The 21,332-nt window shown below is 46.1% G+C and overlaps 1 long non-coding RNA gene across 1 annotated transcript in view; it reads right to left on the bottom strand.

Moving 5' to 3' along the window:
- Positions 1-7,417, bottom strand: part of LOC141089926 (uncharacterized) — a 184,495-nt gene extending 177,078 nt beyond the window's left edge. Inside the window, exon 1 of the long non-coding RNA XR_012232381.1 lies at positions 6,808-7,417. This is a non-coding gene — a long non-coding RNA (uncharacterized lncRNA). The remainder of the gene's footprint in view (positions 1-6,807) is intronic.
- Between the last annotated feature and the right edge of the window lie 13,915 nt (positions 7,418-21,332).

The raw sequence follows: 21,332 nt of genomic DNA, 5'->3' as shown, positions 1-21,332 counted from the left end.
TTGAGATTTATTTTTCTGCTTAGCTTCTATAGGTCGCCAAGATCCCAACCTGGAAAATTCAATTTAATTCTTTATACCTTATTTGAAAGGCTGTGAAGACAATATAGCTACAATATGAATCATAGATGCAGGATTCACTAAACCATCTTAATACACAAAAGATGTACAGTATATCTTTATACTTGTTAGCCAGCAGATAGAAAAATATTTAAATTTGAGAGTCCTCAGTTGTGTGATAACTTTAAATGACTAACTGAAAATATGGTAACAAATTGCAAGTTGTAGAGACTACACAACTCCTCTTTATCAGGCAGAGAATAATAGAAAATGTGAATAATCACATATTTATACACAACAGGGCACAGAAATAATGCAATAGATAAGACAAGTGATGTGAAGCAGAAATACAGGTGCTTCTCACAAAATTAAAATATCAAAAAGTTAATTTATCTTAGTTCTTCAATACAAAAAATAAAACTCTTATTTTATATAGAGTCATTACAAACAGAGTGATCTATTTCAAGTGTTTATTTCTGTTAATAGTGATGATTATAGCTTACAGCCAATGAAAACCTAAAAGTCATTATCTCAGTAAATTAGAATACTTTATACCACCAGCTTGAAAAATTATTTTAAAATTCGAAATGTTGGCCTACTGAAATGTATGTTCAGTAAATGTATTCAGTACTTGGTCGGGGCTCCTTTTGCATCAATTACTGCATCAATGCGACGTGGCATGGAGACGATCAGCCTGTGGCACTGCTGAGGTGTTATGGAAGCCCAGGTTGCTTTGTAAGCAGCCTTCAGCTCATCTGCATTGTTGGGTCTGGTGTCTCTCATCTTCCTCTTGACAATACCCCATAGATTCTATATGGGGTTAAAGTCAGCTGAGTTTGCTAGCCAATCAAGCACAGTGATACTGTTGTTTGTTGTTTTTAAACCAGGTAATGGTACTTTTGGCAGTGTGGATAGGTGCCAAGTCCTGCTGGAGAATGAAACTTCCATCTCCAAAAAGCTTGTCAGCAGAGGGAAGTATGAAGTGCTCTAAAATTTCCTGGTAGGTGGCTGCGCTGACTTTGGTCTTGATAAAACACAGTGGACCTACACCAGCAGATGACATGGCTCCCCAAACCATCATTGATTGTGGATGCTTCACACTAGACTTCAAGCAGCTTGGATTGTGTGCCTCTCCAGTCTTCCTCCAGATTCTGGGACCCTGATTTCCAAATAAAATGCAAAATTTACTTTCATCTGAAAACAACACCTTGGACCACTGAGCAACAGTCCAGTTCTTTTTCTCTTTGGGCCAGGTAAGACGCTTCTGGGGTTGTCAATTGGCCATGAGTGACATGACACAAGGAATGCGACACTTGTAACCCATGTCCTGGATTCGGCTGTGTGTTTTGGCTCTTGAAGCAATCACTCCAGGCACAGTCAACCCCTTGTGGCTTACTCACCTTGTGGAGTGTGTCAATGACTGCATTCTGGACATCTGTCAAGTCAGCAGTCTTCCCCATGATTGTGGAGCCTACAGAAACAGACTAAGGGACCTTTCTAAGCATTCAGGAATCTTTTGCAGGAGTTTTTTGTTAATTATTCCAATTTACTGAGATAATGAATTTTGGGTGTAAATGAGGCTGATGTTAAGCCCCTGTTACACATAGCGATATCGCTAGCAATATCGCTGTAACGTCACTGGTTTTGTGAGCAGCAGCGATATTGCTAGCGATATCGCTACATGTGATACCTCCCCCGCTGGTTATCGTTGATCGCGCGAGAAGGTCCTGGGCCATTTCTCATCGTGCGCTTCCTGCTGGGCTTCCTGTGGACGCCGACGAGCGACACGTGGACATGGGCGGGAGGACGTCAGGATCGCCGCATCTGACAGGTAAGTAGCGACCCCCGACCCCTGCTATGTTGCTGGTGAGATCTGCCTGTGTGGCAGCTCACTAGCGACCACTTAGCGATGCAACAGCGATCCATATCGTTGTCGGGATCGCTGGTGCATCGCTAAGTGTAACGGTACCCTTATAATAATGTGTGTTTTTGCACAGCAGCTGAATTGTCAGATCTCAAGCCTCCTATATTATTCAAACAAAATGCCTGCCTTGACAAACCTGCTACATTACAAAGCTAAAGAAGAGAATAGCCGGGTGCCTCTAGTAGTCACCTACAACCCAAATCTGGAAGTGCTAAGGGGAGTTGCAAGGAAATTACAACCTTTACTACAAAAAGATGCCCAATTACAATCCATTTCTCTAGACCCCCCACTACTGTGCTTTAGGCAGCCCCCAAATCTAAGAAGCATCATTGACAGAAAAAACTGACAGCACATCTAGAACTAGTCTGAATAGATGCATACCAAAAAACAGCTTATACAAGATAAAGATCCCGAACTCACATCAGGACTACAAGATCCCAGGTACTTTCAGCTGCATCACATCTAATGTGGAGTACTTAATTATTTATACTAAATGTACAACTGGGGGTCTGTGTGTGGGGGAGACAGGGCAAAAACTGAGAACAAGGATGAATTCTCATCGTCACTCAATAAGAGAAAAAAGAATGGATCTAACTGTGGCAAAACATTTTTGTATGCCTGATCACGGCACCATGAACATGAAATTACTGGTATTGAAAGGTAACTTCAAATCTCAGAGAGATAGAAGAGTCTGGGAGTACAAGCTCATGATGACCTTTGACACTCTCAGTGCTTGAATGAATGTGTCGCATGGATTTATGTCTTTTTTACATCAATTAAGGAATTTGCTCCTAAGATCTTGAGGGGGCATCACAACACATTAGGAGACCCTAATCAGAGGACAATAAAACATCCAGACTCCTTATCTATGAACTGGTCCAATATTTATGTTTCTCCCTCTCCCACAATGATAGTTCTGCTTCACGTCACTTGTCTTATCTATTGCATTATTTCTGTGCTGTGTTGTGCATAAATATGTGATTCTTCAGATGTTGTATTAGTCAATGCCTGATGAAGAGACCTGAGTAGTCTCGAAAGCTTGCAATGTGTTATCATCTTTTCAGCTAGCCATTAAAAGGTATCAACCGCCGAGGACTCTCAATTCTGAATATTTTTCTGCCCTGACAAACATATTCATGACAATTCACCTATCATTTGCATATAGACAAATACATCCCTAAATCTGTACTTACCAATACTAAATTGTAGCCAGGTCATAGACACCCTACTAATGTCTGCTAAGGGGATGGCTAGAAACAGCATCAAACACTAACCAGAGGACTTCTGGAATGTATAGTGGACCCTATTGTCATTCAGTTTGTATGGTGCGTGGTTAATCATCTGGGTGTTAACATAAAAACACATGAACAAAGGCAATAATGAAGAATTGTAAGTAGTAAAGTGAAGCAGGATTACAGGAAGGTCAAAGAAAACACATATTTGTCTTGGGCTGAATTGCTGAATTGGGGGAAGGGGTTTGTTCTTTTAAACTTGTAACAAAGCTGTGATCTTTTATTTACCCTACACACTAGTAAGTATAATGAGAATATTAGTGGTTCCTAAAAACTGAGAAATCCTTCAAGGAACTTTTTCTACTTCAAAAACGTACTTTAAAGTATCTTAAAATATAAAAGAAAAAAATAACCACAAAAAAATCTAATAACATTTTTAATTTTGTCTTGTTCTGTCACTACCTATCACCAGGACTCCCTGCCCCTTCCCGTGCTTGTGACAGCACAATAACATATCCAAAACAGCTAATGTTTTGCCTGCTGTCAAATGTCATCCACCATTCGGGTTAACAGTTAGCTCCCAAGGCTACATGATGTTGCAATGTCATCAAAGTGTTTCTAAGGGCCTCAAACAAAAAGGCCCAGAAAAAAAAAATCCATAGAGTAAAGTAATGTTTTTATATTTTTAGTCACTTGAAATTTTTGGAGATCAGAAAATTTCTTTACATGTCAAAGCAGTACCCAGTTATTTCATGAGCAATATCATGAAATTCATGGACTCGGAGAATAAAGGATGCATGCGGTTACCCAGTAGTGATCATTACAACTCTGAAGTTTCCACAGTGTGTCTCAGGAAGCAACAAAATCAGAATGCAGCAATCAGCGTTTCCTGATTGTAATATCCTGGTTTCTCAACAGGGAAATACATTTAGATATATTTGGAGCTATTTTCCTAGATTATGTTTAACACACAAAGCTCCAATACAGCTCAATGGGAGATTGTGACTCAAGCCGAATATCCAAGGTCAATAATATGTAATCGCACTTTGCAACATCACATATATTAGCGCCATTAAACACTCGGTCACCTAAATTTGACAGGTTTTGGAAAAGTCATTTCAAGGGAAGTTTTTCTTATTTGTTTTAAAGCTAAAAACCACTATAAACAGGTGTAAGGTGGCCATACACAGTAGATAGATGTCAGCCGGCAGCCATCTCAACCTACACTCAGGCGACGTGCGCGATCCTCAATTCCTCCGAACATCAAGTGACTGGTCTATACAAAATAGATCATATACCAATCTCTTCAACCACTGTCGGGTTCTGCTGACAATAATCTAATGTGTATGGAGGGCTTCAGTGCATGGTTACGTGAATTGTACAAGTTGCTGTGGCTTTTAGAGGAGTTGTTTCTTTCCCAATCAGAAAATGGCTCAATATGCATCAACATCATGCAACATGAAATCTTTACACAATTTAAATATTGATGACGCAATTATATAATGAGATAGTTTTGTGCATGTGTAAGTAGTAGAGATGAGCGAGTCTAGCAAGATTCAAGTTTGCCAAATCAAATGGATTTTATGGGGAAATTCGATATGCAGTGACTAAGTTATTAGCAGCTATTCAAATGTTCATTTCTTATTATGATCTGGGGTTTCTCCAGACCCCAGACTGTAATATACGTAAAATGAAAAAAAATATACATATATTATATCCCTACTGCTCACTGTTCAGTCCTTCGTACCTTTCTGCGATAGTACGCTGCATCTCCAGCCTCTTCAATCTAGGCTGGGATTTCCGTGTGTGACTTGGCCTCACATCTTCCTACATGCCCTGCCGACGCAGCACACATTGTGATGATATGAGTAACATATGCGAGAAATGCAAAATATGGTGTAAAACATGAAGTCAATGATATGCAGTAAATGTGATGAGACATAAAGTCAATCAATATAAAAAAACTTCATTGAAATATAAAAAGTGACACAAAGATGGAATACTTTTTTTTAGCCTATGTTCACATGTCCAGTAGTGATCAGTTAGAATGGTTCGATTAGCAATCCAATGGCAAATAAGTTGTGTCACAACTTTTTAGTACGTTGTTAAATAGCTGATTTCTGCTGGATCCATTTTTTCAACATTAAAGGGCCAGTCACACTTAGGCTACTTTCACACATCAGTTTTTTGCCGTCAGGCAGGATCCGGCTTTTTTTAGAAAAAACGGATCCGGCATAAATTTTGGAGAACTGTAGAAACGGATCCGTTTTTTTGCTGGATCCGTCTCTGTTCCTGGCGGCTGGCCAATTGGATCTGAGCATGCGCAGACTTAAAAAAACCGGATCCGGTTGCTGGATCCGTCTTTTTCTGGATCCGGCGCATTCCGGCGCCCATAGACTTTCATTGGGCGCCGCATTCCGGCGCTTCCGGCTTTTTCGCCGGAGACAAAAAACGTTACAGTAGACGTTTTTTCAAGACGCCGGAATGAGACAAGTTGCCGGATCCGGCAAAAAACGGATGAAACGCAATGCCATCCGGCGCGATCCGGCGCTAATGCAAGTCAATGGGGAAAAAACGGATCCGGCATTGCATTTTGCCGGATCCGTTTTTTCCAAAAAAAGCCGGATCGCGCCTGAAGGCAAAAAACTGATGTGTGAAAGAGGCCTAAGAGATATCGCTAGCAATATCGCTTTAACTAGTGAAGTTATAGCGATATTGCTAGCGATATCTCTGTGTGTGATACTTACCTCCGACCGGCTCCCCTGCTGGTTATCGCTGATCGCGCGAGAACGTTCAGGACTGTTTCTCGTCGTCAGCTTCCTGCTGTGACGACGAGCGACGCGTGGAGCCGGGTGGGAGGACGCAGGATCGCCGTGTCTGACAGGTAAGTAGCGACCCCCGTCACCAGCGATGTCGCTGGTGAGATCTGCCCATGTGGCAGCTCACTAGCGACCACTTAGCGATGTACCAGCGATCCTGACCGCGTCATATCGCTGGTCGGGATCGCTGATACATCGTTAAGTGTGACAGTACCTTTAAGTAAACGGATCCGTTAATTAGCAATCCATTTTTCTTTCATTTGTATGGCTCCAGAAAGCAAAAAACTTATGGCTAATACAAATGGAAGAAAAACGGATAGCCGATTAATGGATCCCTTTTCCATAAAAACTTAAAAAATGTTATAAAAAACAATCCTGCAAAGATCAGATGCTTTAAGACAGACTGAATAGTTGTCTCTGACCAACTTTTTTGCCATTGGATTCCTGCTGAATCCGTTTTGACTGATCACTACTGGACATGTGAACATAGCCTTACCTGGTCAGTAATAATTTTCTCAATGACTTGCTGTTAATTTCTCATGTTCTTTCATTAAATTGTAAAGGTAACCTGTTCACAAAGACTTCCAATATCTGACAATATTTAGCTATGCATGGTAGTAGATAGTATGTGTAATGCTTTAGGTCACAAGATCTTTGAGATTACTTGCAATGTCCGTCTATTATCAATAATTGTATAAGCAAGTAATCGCGAAACGACCATTGTCCGGCACCTCCCTCCCCTAGCATTCCTCTAATGTCCTGCATGTCCACATACCTGTTGATGGAATTCATATGAAATAAAGATGCAGTTTTTCAGCTCTATTGGTGAGTGGTGCATTTTTTTTCTTTTTTCATGATGCATTGAAATATTCATGTTTCTTCATGCAAGCACCTCCGTTTTTTGACTGAACTATACACTGCAATACTTCAGATAAATAGCTCCGTCTGTTAATGTGGTGATTTGTGTGCCCTAATCTGCCGTTCATCTGTGTGCTTTCTTGCTGGGATCAATAATTGTATTAAAGTTTTTAGGACTTCGTTGCTTGCTATTTGTCACACCTGCCATGCCTGTCATGCTGCTTTGCCCCCAGTGCCGGGTCCCTGCAGGCGCCCTGGAGGTCTCTCATGTCTTATGCTGCAAGATGCCTGGAGCAGTGTGCATGCGCACCTCAACTCGTGGCTGCATGCCGTGACTGTGTGACCAGCTGTCTCTGCTCTGCCTGCGGCAATCCTCTGTGTTCCTGAAGACCCTGATCATGTGACCTTTCCAAAACTGCCTGATGCAGCAGTCCTCTCTGTGTTTCTGGAGCCCCTGATCATGTGACCTTCTCTATGGTTCAGCCCAGTCTGATCTAGCAATGCTGTCTATGATCCTGGAGGATCTGAACCAGAAGTCCCCTCCTGGTCCTGACCCGGAAGTGCAGGTGCTAATGCCCTATATCAGACCACCCCTTCCTATGGTCGGGGCCTGATTACCATGTTGCTTCCCTGCATGGCTGCTTGGTCTGCTTGGTCGCTCCCCGTATTCTGTGTCCCTGCACTCTGCCCTGTTGTGCGTCTCTGCACACGCTCTGTGCTTGTATGCTGCCTCTTGTCCTGTGCCATGTCTTGTGTTGTCCTTTGTGCCATGTTTTGTCTCTGTCATGCTTTGACTTGTAGTCCTTCCTGTGTTCTCTGCCTTGCCTGTTTTGCCATGTGTTGCTTTTGCTATGCTTTGACTTGTAGTCCTTCCTGTGTTCTCTGCCTTTGCCTGCTTTGCCATGTCTTGCCTTTGCTCTGCTTGGTGCTTTGTTGTGCCTCCTGGCACACGCACCATTTCTGCTCTGACCTATGGTGCTTCTCAAGCACATTTCCTGGCTAGTCTCAAAGTTCTTCCTTGACTCGGCTCTGGGCTTCGGCCTATGCTCCGCTGCTAGCCCTGTTCTCTGCCTGGTGCTCTGTTGTGCCTCCTGGCACACGCACCATTTCTGCTCTCTGACCTATGGTGCTTCTCCAGCACATTTCCAGGCTAGTCTTAAGGTTCTTCCTTGACCCGGCTCTGGGCTTCGGCCTACGCTCCGCTGCTAGCTCTGTATTCAGCCTTGCTTTGTGGTGCCTCCTGGCACACTCTCCTTTCCTGTACTTTCTCTGACCCCGCTCTGTGCTTCTGCCTAGGTTCAGCTCCTTGCTTTGTCTTTTCCTTGCCCTGTCTGGTTTTCCCTTCCCCTTGTCTTGTTGTTTCAGTACCGACCTGATGGTCGCGTCACACAGGACAGTGTCACGTGTCAATCTTGTTGTTTTAGTTACCGGCCTTTGGGTCGTGTCACACAGGACAGGCATACGTGACAGATTGCCCCTTGCCCGCCTCATGTGCCTTAGTCGTGCCGCTTGCTTGTGTCTCAGCTGTGTGCACTGGCCAGTGAGGCGTGTCTCCTGCCTGGAACCCTGGCGTGGCTCCTAGCATGCACCCTGCCTGGAACCCTGGCATGGCTCCTAGCACGCACCCTGCCTGGAACCCTGGCGTGGCTCCTAGCATGCACCCTGCCTCGAACCCTGGCGTGGCTCCTAGCACACACCCTGCCATGAACCCTGGCTTGCCTGCTGGATTCCCAAAACCTGCAGACCACTGCCAGAGGTCCAGAACCAGTGGCCTGACATCCGGAGCTGATTTCCGCAGACTGATGCCTGGATCCTGTCGGTTCGGCCGTTGCCAGTAGTCCAGAGTCCGATGCCATTGCACCCTGCCTTGGACCCTGGCGTGTCTTCTAGCACGCACCCTGCCTTGGACACTGGCGTGTCTCCTAGCGCGCATCCTCTCTTGAACTCTGGCATGTCCCCTAGCACACACCCTGTCTTGAACCCTGGCATGGCTCCTAGCACACACCCTGCCTTGAACCCTGGCTTGCCTGCCGGATTCCCGAAACCTGCAGACCGCTGCTAGAGGTCCGGAACCAGATGACTGTGGCCTGATGTCCGGAGCTGATTTCCGCAGCCTGATGTCTGGATCCTGTCAGTTCGGTCGTTGCCAGTAGTCCAGAGTCCGATGCCATCACACCCTGCCTTGGACCCTGGCGTGTATTCTAGCACGCACCCTGCCTTGGACACTGGCGTGTCTCCTAGCACGCATCCTCTCTTGAACTCTGGCGTGTCCCCTAGCACGCATCCTCTCTCGAACTCTGGCCTGTATCTGGAGTGGTTCCTCACAAGGTCAGCTCGCCCTTGGTGGGTGGGTGCTCGACCCAGAGGGTCCACTCAAAAATCGGCTCAGCAGAAGCTGAGTCCGTAACACTATTCAGTCCAGCCAGTCCTTGCATAGCTTGCACGATTTCTGAAAAGATTTAGGAGCTATAGATCACTTGACTTTAGTTTGTGGAGGCAACACATTAAAGAGTGCTTATATATAGTATACTAGCTGAAGAGCCCGGTGCTGCCTGGGCATAGTAACTAACTGTGGTTTGTTATAGCAAATTATAATTATCCTCCATCCCATAGTCCCGTGCCCATATACCCATCATACATATCCACGATCCCATAGGCCCGTGCCCATATACCCATCACACATATCCTCCATCCCATAGTCGAGTGCCCATATACCCATCACACATCCTCCATCCCATAGTCCCATGCCCATATACCCATCATGCATCCTTCATCCCATAGTCCCATGCCCATATACCCATCATACATATTCACCATCCCATAGTCGAGTGCCCATATACCCATCATACATATCCTCCATCCCATGGTCCCATGCTCATATACCCATCACACATCCTCCATCCCATAGGCCCATGCCCATATACCCATCATACATATCCTCCATCCCATAGTCCCATGCCCATATACCCATCATACATATCCGCCATCTCATAGTCCCATGCCCATATACCCATAATACATATCCACCATCCCGTAGTCCCGTGCCCATATACCTGTCATATATATCCGCCATCCCATAGTCCAGTGCCCATATACCCATCACACATCCTCCATGCCATAGTCAACCATTATGACATCATAGTGAGAAGCGGGGCTTGCAACCAATGATGACATCAGCGTCGCCATGGCAACCATTAAGACATCATAATGAGGGGTGGGGCTTGACGCGCACACACTGCTTCCCCAGTATGTAGATAGGGGCATTATGACATCATAATGAGGGGCGGGGCTTGACACACACACACTTTTTCCCCAGTATGTAGACAGGGGCAAAATTGTTTGGTGAATTGGAACGCGCGGGGTTAAAATTTCGCCTCACAACATAGCCTAGGATGCTCTCGGGGTCCAGAAGTGAGATAGTGCCAAATTTTGTGGCTGTAGCTGCGACAGTGCGGATGCCTATCCCGGACATACACACATACATACATACATACATACATACACACACACTTGAGCTTTATATATTACATTTGTATTCTGGTATATTTGTCCCTTTCCCACCACCATTGCTAGATCATAGCTTGGTATTGTTGAGTGTAGAATAGGAGGGCAGCAGAGACTGTGATTAGTATGCTGGCCAGGCCTTTTAGCATGCTAACTAGGTTGATTAGAATGCTGATTAGTGAAGAGAATCTCAGAGTCCTGACAGAGGAAGGGGACTCTGGGGTTACCCATTGTTTTTATATCTTGTCACACAGGTGACAAATCCCTTTAATGCAATAAAAGAAAAAAAAGAAAAGAATCAATTCTAAAATTCCCCTAAAGGTGAAACTTTAGTTATTCTGCAGCCAACAAGAGAATGATGTAATGCATTGGAAAACCTCCTAAGGATTAAAGACAGATATAAAGTTATATGTTGTTTCTCAATAGATGCAGCTATCTTCCAACGTATGACTCAAGGGAGCAATAGCAAGTCCAGACATTTGGATGCTAAAAATGAGGTCCATGACCTAACATAAGGGTGAGTGATCAGGTAAAGGCTAATATACATGCTTACAACATCCTTTATTTTAGGCAAATTTCACGTTATATACTGGTGTGAAACAGCAGATAACTTAGAATTATGACCTTTGGTCATTACTTATTTAAACAACAGAAATGTGACCTTAGCAAGACAAATAGTAAAAACACAAGTAGGATTAAATACTGTGGAATAGTACAATATTACATAGGTTATGATAGCTAGAAATAATAGTATGCAGAAACTTCAACATATGTTATTAATCTATTGCAGTGGTCTCCAACCTTTCTTACCTTGAGAGCCGCATTCAGCTCTGACACAGGGTCACAAGCTATATCCAGAGCCTCCCCACCCATCTCAGTAGTGAGCCCCCCATTATCAGCCTAACCTCTTCAGGATGAGGCAAATTTCCATGTTTGCATTTTCATTTTTTCCTCCCCTTCTTCCCAGAGCCATATCTCTTTTATATTTCCATCCACATAGACATATAAGGGCTTGTTTTTTGCTGGACAAGTTGTATTTTTGAATTACTGTACATATCTCATTTCAGTGTACTGGAAGATGGGAACAAAAACTCAAAGTGGGGAGAAATTGTGAAAATACAATTCTGATATTGTTTTTTGGGAATTGTTTGGGAATCATGCGCACCCATGCTAGTATGTTTTAAATGCCGCTGTCAAGGTTTGACAGCAGCAGGTTAACAATCATGGGCGGAGCACTGTTCCACCTGCGATTGTTAGAGGCAGGTCCTGGCTATAACATGTAGCCATGATCTGCCAAGTATGGGGTGGACTTACCCCATGAGCCCGCTCCATACACCCACTTTGGACATACGACGTACATATACAGCGGATGTCATGAAGGGGATAATGACAGCTAATGCTTCCCCACAGAAATAACATTGAAATCTTGTGTCTCCTGCCTTATAGGTAGTATACTTACATCCAGGGGTTCTCACTTTCCACTTTTGCAGTATTCTCCCATCATGCACACTCACCAGACTACTACTGCATCGAGAGTCAATCACCTCTCTAAGGCCGGGGTCAGACTGGCGAGAAACTCAGATGAGTTTCGCACGTCAAATGCAGTGGTGGTGCCCATAATTGACCACCGCTCCATTCAGTTGGAGGTCTTTAGAGCCTCAGCTATTGGGATTGATGGGTGGCCCCAGTGACTGAAATTAATTGTTGTAAAATAACAAAAGCCAACATACACTTGCCTGCTGTCTCCCAACCCACATCGTGGATCTCACAGGTTGCTCTTTCCGTTCACTCCTGCTCTAGAAGCTGTGTCTGCACCGTCCAGATGTCACAGGATCACGGAAGCCTGTGTCTGGGACAGCATGTCATCAGATATTTCTAACCACAGCTGCCTGTGCTGGATCTATGGGGTGACTGTAAGGCAGTATGCCTCTTTTATATTATAAAAGCCCATCCCTAAGAAAATTCTCTTTCCTAGCATCTGACAACACCTTGAAATAGTGAACGCTTGTGGCAGTTGCAGCCTTTTCAATACTAAGCAGTTGATCTGGGCTCACGTGGGTGCAGCTTGGAAATCCAACTATTGCTGAAAAATATCTTGGTTCTGTAGATTTTACTTAATTTTAGCTCATGTGTTGCAAAAAAAAATAAGTGACCTTTATGGTGCAGTAAAATGCTAGAAGAAGTTTGCTCATTTTCCAATATTCTGTAATGTCAGTGCCTTATATTTTTTCTATTTTATTGTTTCCTGGCTAGCCCCCAGGTACAACTTGTTCAGGGATATTAAGCCAAATACGTTTCATAGATGTTGAATAAATGCCGCTTTTATTTCTAATTTCCTTGATGGGTACGTGGCTGTGCCCCGCACTATAGTGCCTTTATATATCAGTGCCATATGTAGTCCTATTTATGAAAAGGTCTAAACTGCAAGCTTTTTCTCACTCGCCACTTTTTATGCAGATGAACGCCCTAATCCGAGTGCCAGCAGCAGTGTCAGGTATTGACGTGCGAGACCCGTCCGAATTTCTCACAAGTCTGACCCCGGCCTAACTAGCAGTATCAGCCTATCACCAAGTTACCATGTTTATCCTTCCCTGTCACCAGCCAAATCTGCTCATCTATGCAGCATTATGTACTGTGAGGTAGCGCTGTCATTCAAGGTTGGGGGACACTCGCTTGGCAGCAAATAAATCACATCCGGTATGGGTTTTCCATAAAACCATATCAGTCTGTGAGGTTTATTCACCATCATAAACCATAGCAGCAATATACAACAGCGTAGCGTCCATTATATAGCTTCACATTACAGCATAGCGTCCATTAAACAGGCTATTTAGCCCCAGGGTTATCTCACCCACATCAGGGTTCCCATATTGCTGTTTCTCCAGGCTGCAGATATCCACTCACTCCTCAGGGACTCTCAGACGCTGGCCACCATTACACACACAGCCGCTCCACAGGCTGTTAGCCAGGAGATCCTTCTCCTCACAGGACCTTCCAAATCAGGTCCCAGCTTTCACACCTTGTGACCTACCCTGGCCACCTTATATGGTCCATAGCCACGCCCACTGGGTCACATGGCTATGACCTCATCACAGGTCCTTCACACACTTACAAAGCCTTTTACTATAGGCGTTTTCAGACACACCCCTGTGTGGATTTGTAGGTAACCAGAACCCGCCCATCTCTCTAGTTACCTGAAGACTTCTCCCTTACACTTAGAAACAACACCTCAGCAATGATATTGCTGATCACACATACACAAGTCTCCATCTCAAAGTCACCCACTTTGAGATACATAACTATACTTCAGGATTCCGCCGCTCATCCGTTCTCTTGGGACATCCACACAGCGCCCCCTATTGGACACAGTTATCATTACACCACATACCCCGCCCCTCTGTTCAAACTTGTGGGGTTGAACACACAATCTTACACCAGGATCTCGAGACCGGGCACTCATTACACCTTGCCCCATAGGTCAAGAGAACCGTCTCCCTCTGTCATCCGGCCTCATTTCTACATTAGGCCTCCCCCGCCCCCAGCGATCAAAATATTGGTCATTGTCTTTGACCATCCAGTTGCAGTCTGTCTGCGTCATCAGACACTGTTTAGTCACCACCCTCCTAGAGTGCGCTTCGTCACCTGACCGTTCTCCCACTGACCGGCTCTCCCGGTTGGTACGGTCATCAGTCTTAATCGGTCCTACTGTCTGGCCTGAGTCTGACCCATTCAGCGTCTCACAGGAACTGCGGTCTCTCAGCCTCGCACGAACCATCGAACTGCCACTTGCTGACATTCTTCGGCCACCTGCCATGTCACTACTTGGAGGAACCCTTTGGGTCCTTACATCGTGGGTTGAAGGCGGCCGCCACCTGGTATTCCATACTTCTTTATTAATTTGCTGACGGTCCAGCCTCAACTGCTCAATTTCTTGCAGGTACCCCACTCAATACTCCACGAGCATCCGAAAGTCTCTCAGGCTCTCCATGGAGCCAACCACAATGATGGGAATTCTACCCACTTCACTGGATACCGGGTCTTCATTATCAGTAGGGATCCTCACCCTTACCACACCTGAGATATTCAGGAGGTCTTGCATCACCTTCCCGGATCTTCCAATGATTCTCCCAATCAGAGCTTTGGGTACCGGAACCACATCTTTCCGCAAACCCCACCAATCCATAGCCTCCCTGGCTAACTCCAGGCATCGAGCAGCCTTCACATTACTCTGCCTGACCAGCTGTTTGGCGTGGAGACATTGTAGATGCATCTCTTTCAGGACAGCTACTCGGTTTGATATATCTTCTCTGGCTGATACTATCACCAACTGCTGAGTCTCAGGTGCCCAGTGCACCTTACAGGCTTTGACCGCCTGTTTGAAAGCCTCATGCACACCTTCCTCAGCACAGGCTCCTTGCATGTCTTCTGGTACATCAATTACAGACTGGAAAGTCGTGGTCTTGCTCTCTTCCTGGACCGAAGGGTCTGGCTTTACCACGAACACTTCCCTCACTACAGTTGCCCCGACCGGGTGACTGTCTTCTTTAGTTCTTAACTCACCAACTTCACACGATGGGATCACTTCATGACCCTTTGCCACGATGGCTACTGGCAGTTCTGTCTTATTATCATTCGCGCTCACCCGCAGTAAGTCTTCGTCCAACTTCTCTCACAGAAGACTTTTTACTACTCCTCTGAGTTCCTCCATCTCTTCCTTGAGGTTCTTGTTCACACTTTGCCAGGTGGACAGGTGACCTCTGAGCTCCAAGACTTCTTTCTTGAGCTCCTCGACCCTGTGCTCGGCCGTTTGTCTCAGTACTCTTTCTCGTTTGACATGTTCATCCACCTCTTCTCTGAGGGCCTTATTCTTTCCGTGCCATGTTAACATGTGTCCTTTGATCTCAGAGACTTCTTTCTCTATCCCTTCTATTCTGTGCTCCCTTTCTTTCTCAGAGCCACAGTCACCCCCGAGATTGAGTCATCCCTCCAGTTACTCACTAACCATGTGACTACTTCAGCCATCTTATCCACCAGGTCAGCGTCAGTTTTGTCACGAGACGTCAGGTCCGTCCGTTGGGCTGACATACCCCTTTTTCCGGTCACTTCCACCTCTGACCTCTCCCCATCAGGAGCCATCACCATCTTCATATGGGTTAGCCCAACAGTAGAAATGTCTCCACCCTCGTGGCATATATCATCAAACCTGATAAAGTCCCGGCCCCACTCCAAGGCATACACTACGTCTGATGATATACTGCCCCCTTGGCACTCACTGTCTCCAAGCCCCTCAAACATTATTCTGTCTACCGCATAGTTCACTGTGACCCCATGTGCACAGCGAACCTAGACCATTTCCTCGGTCAGACAGAAAGTGAGAGGAGTTCCTACCAGAGTCAACTGACTCTTTGAGTCCAACCGTTCCGATATCCCTTCCCGGTGTAGCATCACAGTACACACTTGCGGCCAGTCATCACTCGGAAAGAATATCCCACATTCTGGAAATTACATACATGAACACTGCAGTTTCCCAGACATGCCCACTGAGCCAACCAGTGCTGCCATTTCTTCAAACTCGGCCCCTTTCTGGACCACCACCCCAACTTGGGTTACCGCCTCCTTCTGAGACTCCACCCCTTTTTGGGTTACCACCCCAATTTGGGACTCCACCCCCTTTTGGGACTCCACTTGTTTTTTGGTTACCACCCCAATTTGGGACTCCACCCCCTTTTGGGCTACCACCCCGATTTGGGTCACCGCCCCCTTTTGGGACTCCACCCCCTTTCGGGATCTCCCCATGTCTGTTATTCCGGTCTTCTCAGACCGCAGTTCACACCACACAGTTTATGTCTCTTACGATACCACACAAGTCTTTGTTGGCACCACCACAGCTCCTGCTGTCACCGATCACCGGCACCACCGGCTGCTGTTCACACACAGCGGCTGGTGTCACTGCAGCTCCTGCTGCGCCATCTTCGTGGACCCGCCAATCCACCGGAAGCCGCTTGTCACCTTCGTAACCCCGCCAAGTTACCGGAAGCTGCTTGTCACCTTCGTGACCCCACTGAGCCACATCAAGCCGCTTGTCATCTTCTTGACTCCCACTGAGCCACCGCAGGATGAGTCGAGAAAAAAGAAGAAAAAAAGCACACCACAAAAAAAACTCACGAGTCCTGACTGTGTGCTATTCAGGATGCTCCTGTCTCCACCTGAGATGGTCCAACACAAAGGGCGCACCGGGTGCAATTCAGGTAATGACCCTCCTCCCAGTGTCTCCCCACACACTGGCCTCACCAGATCCAGGGGCTCGGCGGGTGCTCTTCAGGACATCTGTCTCTCCCTGAGACAGCCCAACACTCGCGCCTCACTAGGTCCAAGGTCACACCACGTGCTCCTGGGATCCAACTCTTCCCCCAGGGCTGACCCTCCAGGACCTTTCCTCACTGAACCCTCCAGGTACACTGTCCTCCTCACTGACCCAGGTCAGTACCACACGAACACCTGTCCGATACCTGTGTCGGCCACACGGGTCACCGTTTTACTCATTGACCCAGGTCAGTACCACACGAACACCAGTCCTTTTCTCCTGTGTTGCCCACACAGGTCCTCGAGTACCTCTTCTCCGCAGAGGCACACTAGCAATTACCAGTCTCTTTCTCCTGGGGAAGCAGCCGCACTGGTGTTACCAATCCGGACAGTGCCTTACTCACTAGGCCGCCCCACGGTTTCCAGAACCACAGCCGGACAGTGGCTTCCCCACTTGCAAGCCATCACAGGATCTACTCACACGTGGCCGGTCAGCAGCACATCACACGGCTTCCACAACCGTCAGCCCTCCTGGCTCAGCGTTGCTCTTTGCGACCGAATTTTGCAGTCCTTATCCGTTGCTCCCAGCAACAAGGCTACATCATTGCCCGCATTCTCCACCAATTGTGAGGTAGCGCTGTTATTCAAGGTTGGGGGACACTCGCTTGGCAGCAAATAAATCACATCCAGTATGGGTTTTCCATAAAACCATATCAGTCCGTGAGGTGTATTCACCATCATAAACCACAGCAGCAATATACAACAGCGTAGCGTCCATTATATAGCTTCACATTACAGCATAGCGTCCATTAAACAGGCTATTTAGCCCCAGGGTTATCTCACCCACGTCAGGGTTCCCATATGGCTGTTTCTCCAGGCTGCAGACTTCCACTCACTCCTCAGGGACTCTCAGACGCTGGCTGCCATTACACACAGCTGCTCCACAGGCTGACAGCCAGGAGATCCTTCTCCTCACAGGACCTTCCAAACTGGACCAATCAGGTCCCAGCAATCACACCTTCTGACCTACCCTGGCCACCTTATATGGTCCATAGCCATGCCCACTTGGTCACATGGCTATGACCTCATCACAGGTCCTTCACACACTTACAAAGCCTTTTACTATAGGCGTTTTCAGACACACCCCTGGGTGGATTTGTAGGTAACCAGAACCTGCCCATCTCTCTAGTTACCTGAAGACTTCTCCCTTACACTTAGAAACAACACCTCAGCAATGATATTGCTGATCACACATACACAAGTCTCCATCTCAAAGCCACCCACTTTGAGATACATAACTATCCTTCAGGATTCTGCCACTCATCCGTTCTCTTGGGACAGCCACACAGCGCCCCCTAGTGGACACAGTTGTCATTACACCACAGTACCAAATACACCATTTGGAGACATTCACTTCGTAGCTGTTTGCTAGCAATGGTGCTAACGTACCAAGCTGGCAGACAGCCATGAGCCACACATTATGGGCCTGCAAGCCACATGTGGCTCCCAAGACACAGGTTGAGGACACCTGATTTATTGCATGAACATGATATGGCAGCATGGTCAAAACTGAATGGATCATAAATGCATGTCCATTGTATAGCAGCACACAGTCTGGTGAAATGTGGAGCTTTGTAACTGATTTGACATAGATACTATAGAGCACCTCTAAAATTATTCTAGGTGCAATGCATAAAAAGTGCATTGAAATAAAATAAATGTATAACCATGTCATTAGGTAAATGTTACAGCAACTGTAACAGATGTATATAAATATTTTGTGACGCTAGTCACAATCCATGGCTAGGCCGTGAATCAGTGCAGTCAGACGTTCCGGGGTCAATACCAAAAGATCACGTAGTAAACCAAGGGAACATACGAAGTTGCAAGTCAGGTCACGGTGATCTGCTGTGAAGCCACTGAGCTTGAACTGTGGTGAACTCAGTGACTTTTTCCCACGGTGCTAGCAGGGATCTCACTGAGATAACAGCAGTTCATTCCAGCTGGGAATGTAGCCTCGATGACGTCACTGCTGGTCTCTGAGGCTGTGCTCGCAGCAGTTCATTCCCCACTGGTTCTCAGCCTGGACAGTCACATCTTGGCACCGTCCATGTTGAAAACTATTAATCCCACAGACATGGATTATGGCGTGGGACAAAACAACAGACAGGTATGATATATTGTTGTTTTTTTATTTTAGTTTTATTACAGGAGAACAAGGGCTTTGGTGGAATAGGTGTTAGGTGAGTATAACTGTGTTTGTTATTTTTAAATTAAAATGGAAAACTGTGTTTAGTCTTATTTCTAATAACTTTATTCTGGCTGTGTCTTTTTTTACCATACAACTATAGGATTAGCAGTGGATAGGTGTCTTACAGATGCATCTCCATTATTAATCCGTGGGTTTGATGTCACCTGACAATGCAAAGGTGACATAAACCCCACAAATAAGAACCCCACTTGCCACTGCTACAGGGCAATTGGGAAGAGCCAGGCAAAGCACCAGAGTTTTTGCATCTAACAGATGTGCCTGTTTTGGGTGGCTGTGGGATGCTATTTTTAGGCTGGGGAGCCAATATCCATGGCCCCTTTCCCAGCCTGAGAATACCAGACCCCAGCTGTCTGCTTTAGCAAGGCTGGTTGTCAAAAATGGGGGGGGACCCCACACCATTTTTTTAAATTATTTATTTAAATAATTAACAATACGGCCTGGGGACCTCTCTATTCTTGATAACCAACCCTTGCAGTTTTTTTAATATTATTTATTTACAGAGCAGGAACAGCGGATGAATACTGTTACACCTGGCCCCCGTCCTGGCGCTGCGTCCAGGCCTGCCGCTGCTCTCTGTTCTGGGCACTCACCTCGAGCCTCTCATGCTGCTGCTCAACGTTCTGTCCTCCCTCCTGCCTCCTCCTCCTGGCGTCCTGTGAGGAGATCTGTAGCTAAGGCTATTAGGGCACGCCCACCCGCTCTCTTGCCTTCTTAAAGGGGCGGCGTGCATTATTCAAAAAATGTAATCAACCAATGGCAGCGCACTGGCTGCTATTTCTGGCCTCTCCTCCATAGGGAGAGTGCCAGAGCAACGAGTATCTATCATTGCTACATCTCTGTTCTCATGCTAACCTGTCTGCACTGCATCTGCAGTCTCTGTGCATTGTCTAATGCTCTCTGTTTCCACAGCATATCAGTATCCTGTGTTACCTGGTTATATCAGCAACCATCTGGGCCTAAGCCATCCCGTTCCACCTACAGCCATCCGAGTCCAAGGACTGTGTGAAGGTCACTGGAACCGACTCCTTACCAGCTAACCGGATTCAGGACCCAGCTCATTACGGACTCTGCTGTAACTGTTGTTATCCCTTTTGGTCCCGCTGGGACAGCTGCCACGTGTTCAGGGTCTAACTGGAGGTAGCACCCGTGTCCTCTGGGTATTCCATTCTGGCCCTGCCTGAGGGGCTTTACTACGGGTACCCGGGGCTCACTAGTCACGTCCCCATCGGAGCCCCCCAGACCGTGGTCCCAAGGTTCCACTTAAAAAATAAAAACGAATGTGAACTTCACCATCTCTGCCTCCGCTTCCATTCGTTACAAATACTCCCAACCGCTGCTCCTGCTCTCACTGTTATTAATGACAGCAGGTGTCAGCTGATGGGAGCTGTAGTCCCATCAGCTGAGACCAGTGACCAGAGGTAAACTTTATACATCCGATCACAGATGAGCGCTCACTTTGTCTTATGACATCTTCTGACATGGCTCTCTGACCGGTGGGGATGATTTCACCACCGATCAGATGCGCTACGCTGCTAGCTAGCTTTTGTGCTGTGTTTTTTCGGCTATATTCGGCGATTTAATTGACGATTAAATCGGCGAATATGGTAAATTCGGTCATTGTGAGCCGAACCGAACATGGAAATATTCGCTCATCTCTACTCCTGTCCCTCTTGAAGCATGCAGGTTGAGAAGATACAATCAAGAAAAGTTGTGATAAAGATCTCCTCGGAATGAGCTAGTGTGGGATCACTAGTCTTCTGGGACTCAACATGGCGGGAGGAAGGAGAATCAGGAGAGGAGTAAGTGATCCAGACTTAGGCTGGTGAGACTGGACCATTTGGAAGAATGGTTGGTGCTGCCAAACCTGCTGAAACCATTATCTGCTATCCAACTGACAACCTGTTCACACTGATCTAGTTTCAAATGTGGTGTACCGTGCCTCCCTGCAAACTGGGACAGGAACCTATGTGTGGTGGATGGGTTTGTTTCTTGTGCTCCAGCAACAGGTGTAGTCACACCTGCCCATATCCTCAAATGAATATATTCAGCTCACCATTTTTACTTGTCACATTGGAGGCAGTTCTTTGATGAAGGTGCTAGGAAATGTCACAAGCTGACATAAATGCAAAGATCCAAATATTCCAGCACATCTTCTTACTTAAAAATAGAATCTTTATTGAGAAATCTTCATTAAAAATCCAAAAGCAGGATATAGGTTAAAAAACCATGGTAAAGACAGGCATTTACGCATTTCAATTCAACAGAGTCTTACTCATAATGACCACATACTAAAAATTCCCAACCATATATCCTGCGCTAGGAACTGAAGACAAATCAGTATGGACCTGATGAATTAACTCAAT

This window comes from Dendrobates tinctorius, unplaced genomic scaffold (assembly GCF_039654945.1).
Source record: "Dendrobates tinctorius isolate UK_male_01 unplaced genomic scaffold, ASM3965494v1 ptg000003l, whole genome shotgun sequence".
In the NCBI taxonomy this organism is placed as follows: Eukaryota; Metazoa; Chordata; class Amphibia; order Anura; family Dendrobatidae; genus Dendrobates; species Dendrobates tinctorius.
This window is presented reverse-complemented; position numbering and strand designations above follow the sequence as displayed.